Source organism: Selaginella moellendorffii, unplaced genomic scaffold (genome assembly GCF_000143415.4).
Source record: "Selaginella moellendorffii unplaced genomic scaffold, v1.0 SELMOscaffold_64, whole genome shotgun sequence".
Classification (NCBI taxonomy): Eukaryota; Viridiplantae; Streptophyta; class Lycopodiopsida; order Selaginellales; family Selaginellaceae; genus Selaginella; species Selaginella moellendorffii.
The window spans coordinates 657,903-676,101 of record NW_003314325.1 but is presented as its reverse complement, the minus strand read 5'-3'; positions in this window follow the sequence as shown (position 1 = coordinate 676,101).

Below are 18,199 nucleotides of genomic sequence, written 5' to 3'. Positions count from 1 at the left end.
CACTTCCAAACACTTGCCTCACTGCTAATCAATTAGCACTAGTAGCATCTATTATGTAACCATGGACGTTGAGTTTTTTCCTGGTTTGTTGTTCAACAACCTCAAACATATATGTCCAAAAGATAGTTGGAGCTTGGAAATCCTGAACCTTGAATTTTGTTATAACTATAGTTAAGTTGCACTACAACTTATAGAAGGAATGGGTATAATGTATACCAGCATGGAATCCTTAAAAAATGAAAAGCCACTTACTTGTGATCATAAATATGGGCTCCTATAGTTGACCAACTTGAAACTCATTCCATGTGGTCGAAATGGATTTAGGAATTAGCCAAGTCCCCATCTCCATCCATATTCAGTTGTTGTACAAGGTCCACACTAGAAGCAAAACCAAGGGTAGACATCTTAAAGATGAAAGGGTGTTGATTGTTCAAAGTCACTTGGTGTCGCGAATGTGACTTCGGGTATCGAAAGTTACCTGTCGGCTAGTCCTTACGGACACTCTTACCTTACTGCCACGATGGCAGGAGGTCGGTATTGCTGATTCCCTTTATTAGCCCCTCTTGTCCAAGTGTTAGCTTACTGGGCTTAGCATCTGTACTTAGCCAGATGAACATAAGGTAGGAACTCCTATGTGTTTCTAGCTGAGCATTCTCGGCCTGGCTCTTAGTTCTCTTTTGCTCTGTCTTGCACTGACCCTCGCGTATTGAGACTAGTCCCTCAATATCGCTGGATGATAGCTTACCGTGTCTACCAAACACCCTCGCTATCACGCCCTTTGTGTTAGTCTCATTTCGGCCCCAAATGCTATTTATGGAAAGTGTCCAGATTTGCTCATTTGGCATATCTACAGAATGTAGAGATTGGCCCGAACACAATAGTGTTCGTCCCGTGTCCAAATTCGCAATCTAGGGACATTCCATATTTAGTAAGTTTCGAGCTTGTCCTCCTGATACTAAGGGAGGCTTGGGGTGAAAGCCCAAAGCGTGTGTTCCTCAAAGGGGGGGGGGTGGTCTGTGGGGGGTTCCAAATGTATAGTAGGGATAGTGGGTAGGTCGGGCATGGCCGACCAACCTGAGGCATAGTCTAGCTCCCGCTTGCGTGCCTGTCCTTGTTCTGCGTCCGGCTTGGGTCTAAGCTCAAGTTCCATTCCATGCTAGCTGGTGGAGTACCCATATCCTCACGTTAGGCCACCGGTATGTTGAAATAGCGCCAGACTCCGTTTGGCTCCGTTTTGCGTGCTGGTCCTGGCATTGGGATGCTGGTTGCTCCAGGACTGTTCCAAGTCGCTCTGGGCCCCTGTCCCTTCGCTCCTTGAGCTGTATGCTCGGGAGTTGCTCCATGGTTCGGTTCCATCACTCCTTGGCTCCATGCTTGGGAGTTTGGCATCATTCGTTTGTTAAGTGGCCCAAGGCCCTGAACCTCGGGTTCCTATGGACACGTGGCATGGACACGTGGCATCTGTCACGTGGCACAAAGAGGGTTTAGGTTCTGCTTCGTGATGTTATCCTATGGTAAATCACCATAGGATAAAGGGTCAAAACCACGTGCGCTACATTTGGTATCAGAGGTAGAGTCTCGGCGAGAACTATCCAATGAGATTGGGCAACTAATCTCGTTGCATACGCAAAGATGAAAACGATGATCCGAGTGGGTACACGTCTTGGTGCAAAGACTTCGCATTGGTTCCTTGGGATAGCTTTTGGTTACTTTTTTTTGTTCCATATTATGTGAGCTTGCTCTTGGGCTCATAGGGTGGACTGAGTTGTTCCGTTACACGAGTTTGCGCTTGGGCTCGTGAGTGAGGCACATTAGCAACTTGAGGTTACACTTTGAGTTGGCAGGATTAATGTTAGCCTATCGGTGGTTCCATGAGTTGTTCCATGTACCATGGGTGAAAGTAAATTTTCCCTGAATTTGCTATGAGTGGCAAATAGGCTGGTCCGTAGCTATTTAGCACGGCACTAGTGGATCCTTCCTAGGCATGATTATAAGTGGATCAATCAAGACTATAGGGATTAGTCTATTGGTTCAAGTAGTCATGGCCGTGCTCTCTCATAAACTTTTCTTCGATTGAACTGAAGGCAGTGCGAAAGCAAACTTGAGGTTTGGTCAAAGATGAGACCGAAAAGAGAGTCATCGGGGACGAAGGATCAAATACGTAAATCATTTTCTCTTCTTGGAGAGATGATCTGCAACGAGGTGTTAACTCATTGCTTGTGTTCACATCATGCAATCAAGAATCCCTATCTTGATGCATGTTGGAGATGGTGGTCTTACAATGGTGAGTTGTGGGATGGATAACGGTGAAGTGCTATACCATTTTGTCTAGGCTTGCTATTGAAAGACTTGGGTTGCAATGCTCAATTCTTTTCTGGGGAACCTTGCTATTGCTCCTTGAGTAGCTTGGTGTTGGATTAGTTTTAAGATTGGTAAGAAAGAGAGTGGCATGAGCTTGTCTGTGTTGTGAACAAAAGTTTGTGATGTTGGGTGTTGTAAATCTCTATCGGTGGAGTGTGGCATTTATGTTGCATTTTGTCGAATTGAGTTGGCACTTGATACTCACATAAACCTTTGCAGTAGTGACATGGGTATTGCTCATAGTGTTGTTTGATTGATGATCAAGTCATTGTGATTTATATCATATTCATGTGATAATGAGCAATGTGTTTACGAAGTTGCTTGGATAAATGATGATCAACCCCCAAAGTGATTGATGGAGAAGTTAGTCTACTTGCACGAAGTAGCATTGTAGTAGCTTTGACTGGATTCTCGGAGATGGTCCATTATGCTAAGCTTAAGTTGGTACCTTGTTTCCTTGAGTTTGCCTGTTAGGTGATGGAAAGGGTTGTAGCATTCATTTGCTATAGCTTGTCGGTTGATCCGTTAGCACTTGGAGTAGATTGTTAGATGGAGAAGATGTGTAGTTGGGGCATTGACATCACTAGCACTTGTGTTAGTGGAAGTGGCATTGTTATTTCAAGTGATGAGGAATTTTCCTTGGACCTTGATTTTTCCATGTCATTTTTCTTGTTAGTGTTTTGGCTTCACATTGGATCTTGAAGGTGATTGAAGAAGAGTGTTAGTGCAATATGGATATTCGAAGATGTGGTCTTCGTGATCAAGCCTTGGATGTTCATTTTGCATTTTGCGGATGTCGAAGTTGGATATCGGAAATATGGGCAAAAAGATGTTCGATGCTTAAGCATATTATGGATCATAAGAATCTGTGTTGAAGGGAATCTATGTGAAGTTGTTAGTAGGAGGAAGTTGGTTGAGTCTTGAAAATTTGCAATCCTGGACTGAGAGTCATTCTTTCTCTAGGATGGAAATTTTCCACAAATTTTCTTAGACTTCTCCAATAGCTGATCTGTTGGTCACTTTGCCGAAAACCATTCCGTTTTCGTAAGCCAATACAAACTAGTGAAGAGGTTAGAGTTAACTTCGGTTGGCTTAAACCTTAGTAGATAGTTTGTAAGATGCAACCCGAAAGGGATGCTGACTTTTGGGGCTAAAGCAATTGGGTTGGATAGAGTCTGGAGTTGATGTAGGAAAGTGGTTGTTACACTTTTCTAAGAAGGGTGACTCTTGTGCCTTTCTTTTGTAGCATTATGCTCGGTGGCAGGTTGCACCTTGCATTTTGTTAAGACTCTATGAGAGTAGTGAGCTCTCACTGATCTTGACTTGGTCTTGGTGGCCCTACGCCTTGGCTAAGGATGGTGATGTCCAACTTAGTTGTTTGAGGTTGAGATGTTGGTACCCATACTATAGCTTTGTCTATGAGGAGGTTGTGTACCGACATGAGTCCATCTCATGGTCTTCACTTTAGTTTCGACTGAGTGTTGATCATGCATAGCTAGCCTCTTCAAGGCATGCTCAGTGCTATTGACTAAATGCATTAGTGAGCTTATTGTGGTTGAGTTGGATTCGAGTGGTCATTTAGTTTGTGCTTGTCTATGAACTTTTATCTCGTACCTGGGGTATTGTGTTTATGTTGGACAAGTATGTAACTCGATGACATGAGTTAGTGTTCGGGTCTTGTGAAGGCAAGTTGAGGAGTGATTGTTAGTTGCTTAGCGACTAGTGATACCTTATAGACTTCATCAAGGACCGTTGACACTTGCTTTGCTCGATCATGATTTAGCAGTGATGGGCTTGCTGTATCGGATGGTGTTGCGAAGGATCGTGTCATTAGGCTGGCATGGTTTTTCCATATTGGCATGTCAATTCCTTTGTCAATATCATTTGGTTATGTTTGGTCTATAGTGTTGGATTTCATTGAGTCTTGGATGTGGTGATTCACTCCTTAATGATGTGTTATCTGTAACTAAGTTTTGCTGAAGGATTGGTCTCGGATACTAAGTATAGTATCTTTGACTTTGGTTAGCTTAGTTGTTAGAAAGCTTCGAGTGGTGATTCACTCTTGCTTTCTTCTAGCTTTGCTATGATGTTGATGGCATTGAAGTGATGCCTTGTCATTGACATTGTTGATGTTGAGATTTGAGTGAAATGAAATGTCTCTCCATAGGATTGATATTGAATTTCATTAGTCTTAATGAAAATAGTGTTGATGATTTGGCTTTAGCTTTGTGTTGTTGGCATTTGTGCATTTGCTAATTAGCAACTGTGTTGACGTTCAAATGAATTAAGTGGCAAGTTGAGTTAGTTGTGTTCTAGATGAGATTGTTTAGTAAGGGTTAAGCTTTGGCTTTTCCTTGAAAAGTGATTTAGTTGTGGACTATGCTAACTTTACGAGATGATGTGTTGGTGATTGATATTGAAGTGATTGAATCCTTGTTGGGTTTGAATTGAGATATATCAATCATTGATGATTCGTCTTGCGCTTGTTATGAAGTGCATTACGTCTTGCTATAGATGGATTCATGGAGGATCGTTTGATGATCACTTGTTAAGCATAGCTTCGTTATGCTTAGCTTTTGGATTGATGCAGAAATGCTCTTCATTAGCTTTGGCATTATGAAGTTTGGCTTATGGATGTGTTGAGGAAGATATTGTGGGTTATACCATGATTTCTTCTTTAGCATTGAAGTTAGCTTCTATGAGACTCGTGATCATTATTAGGCAAGACTTAACTATAGGCTTCTTCGAGCTTTTGGTTCTTTGAGTTTTCATACTCATTGTTCCATTTGTCCGGAGTTATTCGGGGAAGGCATTTTTGGCTCTTTAGCTTTGATGTTGAAGTTAGTATTTGCAATTAGCAATCATTGGTGATGATTGATTATCACCTAGGATAATTGATTATCCTTGTCAAGAAGTTTGCTTGATTATCGTTGATCTAGAGTGATTTGCTATTCTTTAAGATGGTGGATTTCTTGTTAGATGATGATTCCGCATATCTCTTTCTTGATGGAATGATTGATGATCTTTCATGATGGTTAGTTATTCCCTGTGATGGCTTATGGCTTTTTGCAATACCACATGTTCTTTGTGGTTTGCTTTGGATTGGTCACTTGGGTTTGAGATATCAGTAGGATGTTGCTGACACTTGCTTAGGCAACTTGAGTTCCTTGGTGTTATTGGCTGGGATCTATCCGGATTGGCTAGTGCAATGGTTGATATGAATAAGCGTTTGTTTGCTTTGCAACATTTATTTTGTTCTGTTGATTATTGCTCGAGTTAGTTCTCATAGATTAGGATGTTATTTCCTTCGGGTGATACATTCGCGAGCATTGTGCTTGTTAGTCAATGATACTTTGTGTTCTTTGAGTTGTGTTTTGTGAGTTGTTTGGCATGCTATCTGCCATTTTCGGTAGTTAAGTTTTATCATTGAGTTTCCTTGATGATATACTAGCTATTGAATGTTGTTGGATGGTGATTCCTATGTTTACCAATTATAATGATCTTGGTGGTTCCTATACTATAATACTAATTTATCGGATGATAACTTATTTGGAATACATTTGTGTTCTCATCTAAGCTTTATTCACTGATAATTACATCTCTAAGATATCATTGTTTATGACTTTGATATAGTCCCTATATCTTGATCTTTAAGTTTGGGCCAGTATAGGCAGACTGGCTTCGGCACTTCGTATGCATGTTGAAATCTCTAGTCATGGGGTAGCTACTGTCGACTGGTCACATCACCCGCCTCTCTGTCGATGTTCCTTATTTTGTTGAAAGGGCGTGACCGTGTAAACAACTCTCACTGCCTGTTTACAGTAGTCTATCTAAACCTTACCGACGGGTTTGGTTTCTTTGCTCAGGAGGGTTGGGGCCTCTGGCTTCTCTCTCTATGTCCCTGCGGGCAGGGCGTATCACACTTTTGTAGCTGGGTGACACCCAGAGCAGCAAGGGTGGCTGACTCCGTTGGTCATTTCCTTGTCGGCGATGGCCGGAAGGTGTCTGAGCTGGTAGCGCATCCGCGTTAGACAAAGAGGTTGCCCCCTAACTCATTTAAGTTGGTGCATTTCTCACATAGTGTGAATTCCGTGAACTTTTTCTGGAGTTGTTTCCTTGGTGGTATTCTAGACTCGAGTATGCATCGACGAGGACGTTGATTTTCCCAAGGGGGGGAGAGTGTCGCGAATGTGACTTCGGGTATCGAAAGTTACCTGTCGGCTAGTCCTTACGGACACTCTTACCTTACTGCCACGATGGCAGGAGGTCGGTATTGCTGATTCCCTTTATTAGCCCCTCTTGTCCAAGTGTTAGCTTACTGGGCTTAGCATCTGTACTTAGCCAGATGAACATAAGGTAGGAACTCCTATGTGTTTCTAGCTGAGCATTCTCGGCCTGGCTCTTAGTTCTCTTTTGCTCTGTCTTGCACTGGCTTGGCAAGAACCCTCGCGTATTGAGACTAGTCCCTCAATATCGCTGGATGATAGCTTACCGTGTCTGCCAAACACCCTCGCTATCACACCCTTTGTGTTAGTCTCATTTCGGCCCCAAATGCTATTTATGGAAAGTGTCCAGATTTGCTCATTTGGCATATCTACAGAATGTAGAGATTGGCCCGAACACAATGGTGTTCGTCCCGTGTCCAAATTCGCAATCTAGGGACATTCCATATTTAGTAAGTTTCGAGCTTGTCCCAGAGACTAACTCCTGATACTAAGGGAGGCTTGGGGTGAAAGCCCAAAGCGTGTGTTCCTCAAGGGGGGGGGGGCTTTGGGGGGTTCCAAATGTATAGTAGGGATAGTGGGTAGGTCGGGCATGGCCGACCAACCTGAGGCATAGTCTAGCTCCCGCTTGCGTGCCTGTCCTTGTTCTGCGTCCGGCTTGGGTCTAAGCTCAAGTTCCATTCCATGCTAGCTGGTGGAGTACCCATATCCTCACGTTAGGCCACCGGTATGTTGAAATAGCGCCAGACTCCATTTGGCTCCGTTTTGCGTGCTGGTCCTGGCATTGGGATGCTGGTTGCTCCAGGACTGTTCCAAGTCGCTCCGGGCCCCTGTCCCTTCGCTCCTTGGGCTGTTTGCTCAGGAGTTGCTCCATGGTTCGGTTCCATCACTCCTTGGCTCCATGCTTGGGAGTTTGGCACCATTCGTTCGTTCAGTGGCCCAAGGCCCTGAACCTCAGGTTCCTATGGACACGTGGCATAGACACGTGGCATCTATCACGTGGCATAAAGAGGGTTTAGGTTCCGCTTCGTGATGTTATCCTATGGTAAATCACCATAGGATAAAGGGTCAAAACCACGTGCGCTACACTTGGCCAACGAACAAACTCCCATGAATAAATTTATAGGGACATTTTCTCTTTAGCTCCAAAATCGCATCCAATCCAGATTGAAGCTTTCCATCTCGCCCTTCTCACATCCAATTCTTTATTTTACCAAAAAAAAGAGTGTTATTAGTGATAAAGTAGAGTTAAGTATCAATTTTATACCTATTTAAATTTGTCACAGGTTCTATATTTTGAAGTAGGTCCTTCAAACTGTTCTCCTTGAACTCTTTTATGCTATCAAATTATAGCAATGTGTCTACCACATAATCCTTTAGTATAAACTATTGAATACATTTTGGAGTTGCAACACTTTTCTTCCCAGCCTTTGTAGTAACAGCAGCCTTTAAATTGCGAAAAGAATCACAACAGATTCCTTCCTCTATTGTGTGTTGGTGGTGTCCAACATGCACTGCTGTTCTACTTAAACATCCATCCCGTAGAAGAAAATAATACATTTTTGCATTGCAACATGCTTGACACACAAGTGTTGCCCCGCATTTGTGACATTTAAACCTTATAGCAACTTCATCATGCCTAGGGGGATTGATTGCTAAGCCTTCAAAGAAACACATATTCTTACCATGATCAAAAATGCATTTTGCAGCAACATATTGAAATTGTCCACCACAATGGACTATAGACACAAATCCATTGAAATGGGAGAAGTGGGTTGTCTTTACTCTGCACCAATTATGTGGATCAAGACGCATCTCCATACCCCTTTTCCTACTTGACGAACTGGCTTGTGGAAACTCGAAGAATATATTCCCATTATAAGAAGAAAGAAGCTCCTCACCTCTTATGTACTCGAACTCCTTCAATTCCAGTCGTAATGATCAAGATTGCCGAAATGCTTTATCCACTACTTAAAAAACGGGTCCAGAAGGAATGCATCTATTTGTCTAGGAAGTTATGTTGGGAAGCTCATCTTCTTCACTTTCGTCACTGGAGAGAATAACAATTTCATCCTTCACTCCTTGCACAGTTGGCTGTGAAACTGATGTGCTTTCCTTTCCTCATTTTGGAGATTCTATAACTAAAATCTCATGACCTGTAGATCCCATTGAATCCCATTTTCTCCCACACCACTGTCGAGAAGAATGGATTTTTCTATCTAATTACCCTTATTGTGACATACATTCTCTAGACTAACTTATCCTAGCTTCAGCTTGAATCTTCTATAGAGGAAGCTTTCTTCTATAACACTTTTAAAGAAAATAAGTGGAGGCTCTTGATCAAACTTCAAGTAGAATTCTCTCATATTTTCTCCCTGCTCAAGCGCTTAGAAAAAATTTGGGGAGAAACTAATAAGAAAGAACAAAGATATTCTTTTGTATTGTGAGCATGAATTAGCTGTGTCCTTGCAAAGGACAAGTTAATTATTTTAACAAAATATACAACTATTTAGAATTTAGAGATATGAGAATCTTAAAGAACCACCCATATTAATTGTTTAATTAATTATGAGAGGAATAATATTATTGAAATGAATGTGGTTATGAGTGAGAAGTGCCAGTCAATCATAAAAGTTGTAACATTGATTGTTTGTTCTCCCTCTCATCTCTATGCTCTCTTCCCTTCAAAAGGAAAAAATTGCATACAAACCAACCTTTCCAAGCTTGACTCTTTCTCACTTGTCACAAAAGAATGAAACTCTCTTGAAAGGAAGAGAGCATGGATATGAGAGGGAGAACAAGCAATCAATGTTATAACTTTTGTGATTGACTAATGCTTCTCACTCATAATCACATTCATTTTAACAATATTATTCCTTTCACAATCAATTACACATATCTTAATATCTAAAGCATTGAATGATTGTGTCCATTGATCGCCATCAAAGAAAATGAAAATCATGACCATTGATTGCGACTGTTGATCATGTCTGTTTAATTTTTAGAGTTTTACGCCTAAGGTGTGAGCAGCAAAGGGCGAAAGAAAGGTGTGTTTGAGCAGGGAAGGGTGAGAAAAAGGCACTTCAACCTTATAATATGCTTCAAGACACTTCTCAAATAAGGTATTCTTCCTTGAGAAGATTAGTTTGTGCATGAGCCAATGTCTCCCTACCTTCTTTCTTCCATGAGAGGTTTTCTCTTTTCTCAACTTTTATTTTCTCTTGAGGGATAGAGATGTTAATTTTTATGTAAACCAACATCTCTTAGCATTCTATTTCATTTTCTGTTTAGTTTTTTGCCCATCTTTACCCCGTTGTTTTGATTTTTTTCCTTGTTGAAGGGGTGGGAAAGATCAGTTCGTGTGCAAACCGACATCTCCCCATCTTCATTTTTTCTAGACACGAGCTTTCTTGGTTTTTTTCATGTTTCTAGTGAAGAGATCTCTATATTTTAGAAAATATAGAGAGATAAAAATGTTGGTTCTTGTGTAAACTGACATCTTCAAGGTTTTTTCTTGATTTTAATGATTTGATAGGGCATTTCATGTGAAAATAAGAGGGTGGAAGATGCCAGTTTTTGTGCAAACCAACCTTTCCTATATTCTTGTTGTGTTTTTCTTTTTTCTTTAGAGGTAGGGTGAGGTCGGTTCTCATGCGAACCAACCTCTCCCAATGACTTGTGCTTTTTTTCTTTGCATTTCTTGTAGTTTACAATTTATCTTTCACATCTTTTACTTACAAACTTTTCTTGTGAGAGTAGATATAAATCAAGCTTGACTGCCTGGAACTTCCAACAAGGGACTTCAACTTAAAATGCCACAGGTTTGCTTTACATTACAAATTAGATATTATAGTATTTTTTCTTTTTATTTTAGAGGAAGCGTCGAGGCTAGCCTCAATGGTCTCGGTCTTCAGGAAAAGGTAGCCACTTTGATTGCTATGGGCTTGGCCAATTGAGTGGAGATTCATCTCAAATATCCAATAAAGTTTCTGCTAGTCATGTTAGAGGCAACAAAGAGCATAACAACAATGTGGATGTTGAAATGGACACTCAAATTGATATTGTTGTTATTGAGGCTGTTGGTATTAGTGCTCTTGAGGCTACAGCTACTAGTGGTGGGGTACTTGCATTTGATGTTGGTGGTGGTGGGGGTGCTGTGCCTTTGGTTGTTGAGGCTGCTCATGGTGAGGTAGATGAATCGGCCGAGGAGGTTATTGGTAGTGTTGTAGGTGGATCTACTGAGGGCATGGTAGTTGCTCCTACTACTTCTCAAGCTAGTGGTGCAGGGGGAGCTAGTGGTGGTGAGGGATTATGCATACATGATTCTAATACTATCTTGAATGATCGTGTTCATGATACGATCATCCAAGCTCAAGAATAGACAATTAGTAAAGTGTTACAGGAAATGGTGTGGAATGGCCCTCATCATTTTCTAGTTCTTTTGTGTTGGTGGTTCAAAGCCATTAGGTGCACTTATCTTATAACCTCAACATGGTTATTTATAGCTCCTTTGCCAAAGTTAGGTTTGGGAGCACAGTTGGTACCTTCATTGTTTCACCAACTTTCCCGAGAACTGGCCAGACAGAGCTAGTGACTACTGAACTTGAGCAAAAATGGATCCTATATGGCTACAAAAGTCTCGTGAGTTTAATGGATTCTTAGAACAATATGTGGAAATAGTAGGGTTCATTGGAAAGCTCTTCTGGGTGATCAATGGAAACTATAAGTGGTTAGTATTTTGCAAATGCATTCAAGAGAAGTTCCGAGATGACAAAGAATGACATATTAGTGTTCTAGTCACACTTGTCAACCAATGACTCAGAAGCATATTGTGAAGCTCAACATGGCATACTATAAGATCAACATATAAAAATTTATTTTTTGTAAACTTAGCCAATATCATGTTTTTGCATGCTAAACCAATTTGCGTTTCAAGCTTATACATTGGTACATGACATTGAGCACTTTCAGTTTATCGGCATGCTCTCGCTAGAGGAGGTCCAAACATTGTACAATCATGAGGTATTTTAAGTAATTCAAATGAAAATAGCAGCTAGGAAAGGCTAAGAATTGTAAACTTGGTACTAGCTACCACTTGATTTTTTAGTTGCCGTCTGGGCAAAGGTAAATTAGTGTTGAAGTATGTATTGATTTGTATAATGTTTCTTGTAGCCCATAATCAAAGGAGAAAGAGCCTTATTCTTTAAAAATGTCTGAGGGGATGAGCAACAAAAGAAGATGGAGTGGCATGTGATTGAGGAGTGAATTTTGAATACGAAGAGAACAAAGGTGAAAAATTTGCTCTCGATTGCAGACATATGACGTGGGCAGGAATGGCTTGATAGCATTGTTGAAATTTATTCTCGCATTTGTAAATTTGTCTAAAATTTGTGAAACATTTCATAACTTTTTGTATGTGTAGGAACTAGTAAAGCACTAAAAGAAGTCATTTACAACATCTCCAAGAGTAAAATATCCTTTGCTGAACAAAGCGTTTGCTTGGAACTTCTCAACACTTGGCTGTGAAACAACGACAAAACATTGTGAGATAAGGATGGAGGTGATGAAAGAGAAGGCATACATTTCTCAGAGTATTGCCACTAGTGAGGAGATGTTACAAGTTTGGGATGAGAAGTTTCTTTCCAACACCTACATAGGTATCACTTTCGAAGAATATATTCATGCTTGTCTTGCAGAGCTAGGAGTAGCGCACTTTATCTCTCTTCCCTTAAGCCAACTGGAAAAGGGGCAATTGCTTGATGAGAGAGCCCTTAGTGGCTATTTTATCCCTATTTATCCCCCAAGGTTCTAAGGTTCCACGGTGACAGTATATCCAAATCTCATCCCATTATCACATACGCTACACTCACCCCCCCTTCAAAGATGTCAATGTCTTTGTTGACTATTGACTATCAACCCTTACTGAGCCAAGGGGAACCAACACTTCCATTTCCACACTAAATCCACCAATCCTTCCATTGTGTAGATCAGCTATTCCATATGAGGCAACTAGTCATCCACCCCTACCGTAGTCCCACAGTGGATACCTTCGTCTGTGGATACTCCACATAAGAGAAAGGACGTACACATAGATGTCCAATATATACAATTTCAAATTTAGGGGTAGGAATATACCTTGCTCAAGGGTATATTATATTTTTAAGTAGCCACTAATCAATGGGAATCAAACCCATGCCATTTGCTCTGATACCAACTATAGCGCACATGGTTTTGACCCTTTATCCTTTGGTGATTTACCATAGGATAACACCACGAAGCAGAACCTAAACCCTTTTTGTGCCACGTGACAGATGCCACGTGTCACATGCCACGTGTCCATAGGACAGTGGTGCGGAACCCAAAGTTCAGGGCCTTGGGCCACTAAATGAAAGAATGGTGCCAAACTCCCAAACATAGAGCTAAGGAGTGATGGAACCGAACCATGGAGCAACTCCCGAGCAAACAGCCCAAGGAGCGAAGGGACAGGAGCCCGGAGCGACTTGGAGCAATTCTGGAACAACCAGCATCCCAATGCCAGGACTAGCACGCAAAACGGAGCCAAACGGAGTCTGGCACTCTTTCGGCATACCGGTGGCCTAATGGGAGGACATGGGTACTCCACTAGCTAGCATGGAATGGAACTTAGGCTTAGACCCAAGCCGGACGCAGAACAAAGACAGGCATGCAAGCAGGAGCTAAACTATGCCTCAGATTGGTCGGCCATGCCCGACCTACCCGCTATCCTTATTATACATTTGGAACCCCCCATAGCCCCCCCCCCTTGAGGAACATAGGGTTTGGGCTTTCACCCCAAGCCTCCCTTAGTATCAGGAGTTAATCTCTGGGACAAGCTTGAAACTTACTAAATATGGAATGTCCTTAGATTGCGAATTTGGACACGGGACGAACACCATTGTGTTCAAAAAAATCTTTACATTCCGTAGATATGCCAAATGAGCAAATCTAGACACTTTCCATAAATAGCATTTGGGACTGAAATGAGACCAACACAAAAGGCATGATAGCGAGGGTGTTTGGTAGACACGGTAAGCTATCATTTAGCGATATTGAGGGACCAATCTTAATATCGCGGGTGTTCTTGATACTAGCAAGTGTAAGCTAATGATAGGAGTTTCTCAAACCAGGCCGAGTATGCTTAGCAAGAAACACATAGAGTTCCTACCTTATGTTTATCCGATCTAAGTACATGGTTATTGACCAGTTTCTCAACTAGCTCAAGTGGGAAACTGATAATGGGTCCAGCAATACCGACCTCCTACCATTGTGGCAGTAAGGAAAAAATATCCGAAAGGACTAGTTAATAGGTAACTTTCGATACCCGAAGTCACATTCACGACACTCTCCCCCCCTAGAGAAGATTGACGTCCTCGTCGATGCACACTCGAGTGTAGAATACCACCAAGGAAACAACTCCAAAAAAAGTTCACGGTATTCACACTATGTGAGAAATGCACCAACTTAAATGAGTTAGGAGGCAACCTCTTTGTCTAACGCAGATGCGTTACCAGCTTAGACACCTTTTGGCCGTCGCCAACAAGGAAAGGACTAATGGAGTTAGCCACCCTTGCTGCTCTGGGAGTCACCCAGCTTACAAAAGTGTGATACACCCCTGCTTGCAGGAACATAGAGAGAAAAGTCATAGGCCCCAACCCTCCTAAGCAAAGAAACCAAACTCGTCGGTAAGGTTTAGATAGACTACTGTAAATAGGCAGTTAGAGTTGTTTACACAGTCACGCCCTTTTAACGGAATAAGGGACATCAACAAAGAAATGGGTTATGTGACCAGTCGACAGTAGCTACCCCATGACTAAAGATTTCACCATGCACACGAAGTGCTGAAGCCAGTCTGCCTATACTGGCCCAAATTCAAAAATTAATAGTGGACAATATCAAAGTCATAAACAATGATATCTTAGAGACTAAATTATTAGTGATTAAATCTTAGATTAGAACACAAAAGTATTCCAAATAAGTTATCATCCAATAAACCAGTATAATAGTATAGGAACCACCAAAATCATCATAATTGGAAAAGATAGGATTCACTATCTAACAAAATTCAATAGTCAGTGTATCATCAAGAAAACTCAATGATAAAACTTAACTACTGAAGATGGCAGATAGTATGCCAAACAACTTACGAAAGAGAACTCAAAAAACACAAAGTATCATTGACTGACAAGCACAATACTCACGAATGTATCACCCAAAGGAAATAACATCTAAATCTATCAAAACTGACTCAAGCAACAATCAACAAAATAGAATGAATGTGGTAAGACCAACAAACACTCATTTATGCCAACTATCACACTAGCTAATCCAAATAAATCCCAATCAACAATATAAAGGAACCAGAGTTACTCAAGCAAGCATCGGCAACATCTTATTGATGTCTCAAACCCAAAAGACCAATCTAGAGCAAACCACAAAGAACATGTGGTATTGCAAAAAGCCATAAGCCATTAAAGAGAACAACTAACTATCATGAAAGAGCATCAATCATCTCATCAATGTAGTGATGCATAATCATCATTGAAAAAAGAATATACCATCCCGAATAATGACAAATCATTCTATATCAACAATAATCAAGCAAAACCTTTTTGACAAGGATAATCAACTATCCTAAATGATAATCAATTATCGCCAATGATTGCCAGATGCAAAAGCCAACTTCAGCATCAAAGCTAATGAGCCAAAAATGCCTTCCCGAACAACTTCTAACAAATGGAATAATGAGCATAAAAACTCAAAGAACCAAAAGTTCGAAGAAGCTTATAGCCAAATCTTGCCTAACAATAATCACGAGTCTCGCATGAACTAATTTCGATGCTAAAGAAGAAATCATGGTATAACCCACAATATTTTTTTCAACACTTCCATAAGCTAAACTTCATAATGCAAAGCTAATGAAGAGCATATTTGCATCAATCCAAAAGCTAAGCATAACGAAGATATGCTCAACAAGTGATCATCAAATGATCCTCCATGAATCCACCTATAACAAGACGTAACTCACTTCATAAAAGCTCTATTTCGTTAAAGTGGGATTTATTCAGTAAAATGGGACTAGGTACAAATTTTCAAGTATTTGAAAATGACGTGAAATTATATGTTTTTTGTCCAGGGGCTAGACATATCTGGGGCATGGTGACTAGCGCGGTGACTTTGTGTCCAGACTGAGTCCATCTGGTTGTATAATAAATCTCATTGTCAAGGTGAACAAGCTGAATCTGAAGCTAAAGAAAAGCGATGGCATGCGCGCACACACTATTTGTTTGTTCATTGAGCGTGTGGTGAGCTTTCCAAGATGAACGTCATTCCTATTAGCCAGACATATAACTTAATGGTGAGAACATTTAGATATTATTCAATGTTATCTTTTTCTAATGAATCTAATTGTGAAGGTGTAGCAAGAGGCATTGCTAGTCTGGAGAAGTCATTTAACTCATTTGACCCTTAGTGTATTTTCATGAAACTAAATAACATTCATATTATTAAGGAATTTCTCTAGTACCTTTTTTTTACGACATAGAGGCTTGCATTTCTTTCAAAGGTGATTTAGTAAAAGGCCTAAGGGCACATGCCATTCTATTTCTCAGACCGGTATTAAGATATACTAGTGCAAAGGGCCACATGCCATCACGCCTCCTCTGATTCAGATTCAGATTGTTCACCTTGAAATAAAATACATTAGAAACTTAGTAAAGGAATATTAATGAATCTCACCTTGAACCCGGGTTATGAATGCTCTTGCTGCATCTCTTGCATGGTCTGGCAAGGTGATGGTGGCACTCTGCTTCCGCATCCAACCATGCACAACATTATCCACCGATATGCTCATGCTGGGATCCCTTGGATTCAGCACCCATCTCTTTTCTAGGCAATCCTTCGTATATCCGGAACTTGGCTTGAACCACTCCACAGTTACATTGAAGGAGTTAGTTTCCGCGTCCTCCTCTGCATCAGTGATGCAGCGCCCCACCCATATCATTTGTTTTTTATTACTGGGTCTGACAAGCACGACCATTCCTTTGCAGACCTGTACTGGATTGAATGCTGAATCCGGCTTCTTGTTCCTCGGCCCACAATAGTGATCCTCAACATCGTTATTTGTCACTGCATTTCTAGAGGACATTGTTCCGCTACTATCTGGTGCTCTGGGTTCTGGCCAAAAGGACTCTTCCAATTCTTCATATACAACCGGCCCATTTTGGATAGCAGATATAATCTTCTCCCAGTTTTCTAGCAAAGGCTTGCACCTCTTAAAATAGGATTCTCCACCAAACACCAACCCCCTCTTCCAGAAGGCAATATGCTGTCTAATCCCGGCCACTATACTTTCCTGGTCTTTGAGTCCATCCGGGTGCATCGGCCGTGGGGAACCCTGAGGAATCATAGGTTCCCCAGTTATGGGATCTCTCTTGAAGAGTTCAATGCCATCCACTGGCAGCCACACTGTGTCCCATTCTCTCATCTTGTACCTCATCACTGGAGCACCGTCACGCATGCTGAAATGAAACTGAAGAGGCTTGGAGTGGCCAATCAGCGTTTCGGATCCATCCCTGATGTAGCCTTTTACAAACCCCTTAAAGTCTGGAACCTCTGTCACAAGTGCAGCTTCAACAGTGCCTTTGATGCAATTTTGGAATTCATCGTAGAGTTGTGGGAGGGTGAGGACATTGGATCGCCGGAGGGACTCTGCCAGATGACTGAACATGGCATCGACGTCTTCATGAGTGTGCCCAACCATGAGAAAGCCAAGTGTAACCGTTTCAAATATGCCTTTGGCAACAAGCATTGCCAAGTACGCGAAGACGTACATGTTTTTGTTCTCACTGCCAGCATTGTCTGTTTGGAGCAGAAGATGGGGTGGAAAGCCACATCGGCCGCAAGAACTTCCTTGAGATTCTGCTTCATTTGGATGAGGCTGTGCATTCACCGGGCGACCAGCCTCGTCGGAATGGCATGAGGCCTCACGTGATAACCCTACAATCTGACGGCCAACATATTCACTGGGATGGCATGGGGCCCCACGCGATACTGCAAGCCTTTGCTCCTCCTCCAGCTGAACCCTGTATGGGGTTCGATCGACAAGGGCCTTATGCAAGGGTTGGCCGTTCAGCTCAGTCTGCGCACTTTGCAGAGACCTTAAGTGTTTTGCTAGGGACGCAATCATCATGTTTGCACCCCCGCCACCCCATAGAGGTACAAAGAAGTTCCCATAGTTCTGGGCACCATGCCCATGAGCGATTATGCCAAACAGAGACACAAGCAGTTGCATGGATGAAGAGATTGCCTTGGGGGCAGGATTGAGTCGAGGTAAGCACGTCTTTTTCTGGTCCATTTTGTCGTGGATGATGCAGAGGTAAGAGTCAGGTCTCTCCATGGAGAGAATCCTGTTATGATAATATGCAGTCCTGCAGCTTCTCTGCTCGATGTTGTGGTCGAGCCGCCTTCTAACCAACGTCTCTCGCTCTTGAGCGCTGCAAGAATTCTTCGACAAAGCCATTTTGATAGCAGTGCACTCGTCACACTTTGAAAAGCTGGAGTACTTTCCTATACTCACATCCCTGAACCTGTTGCTCCAC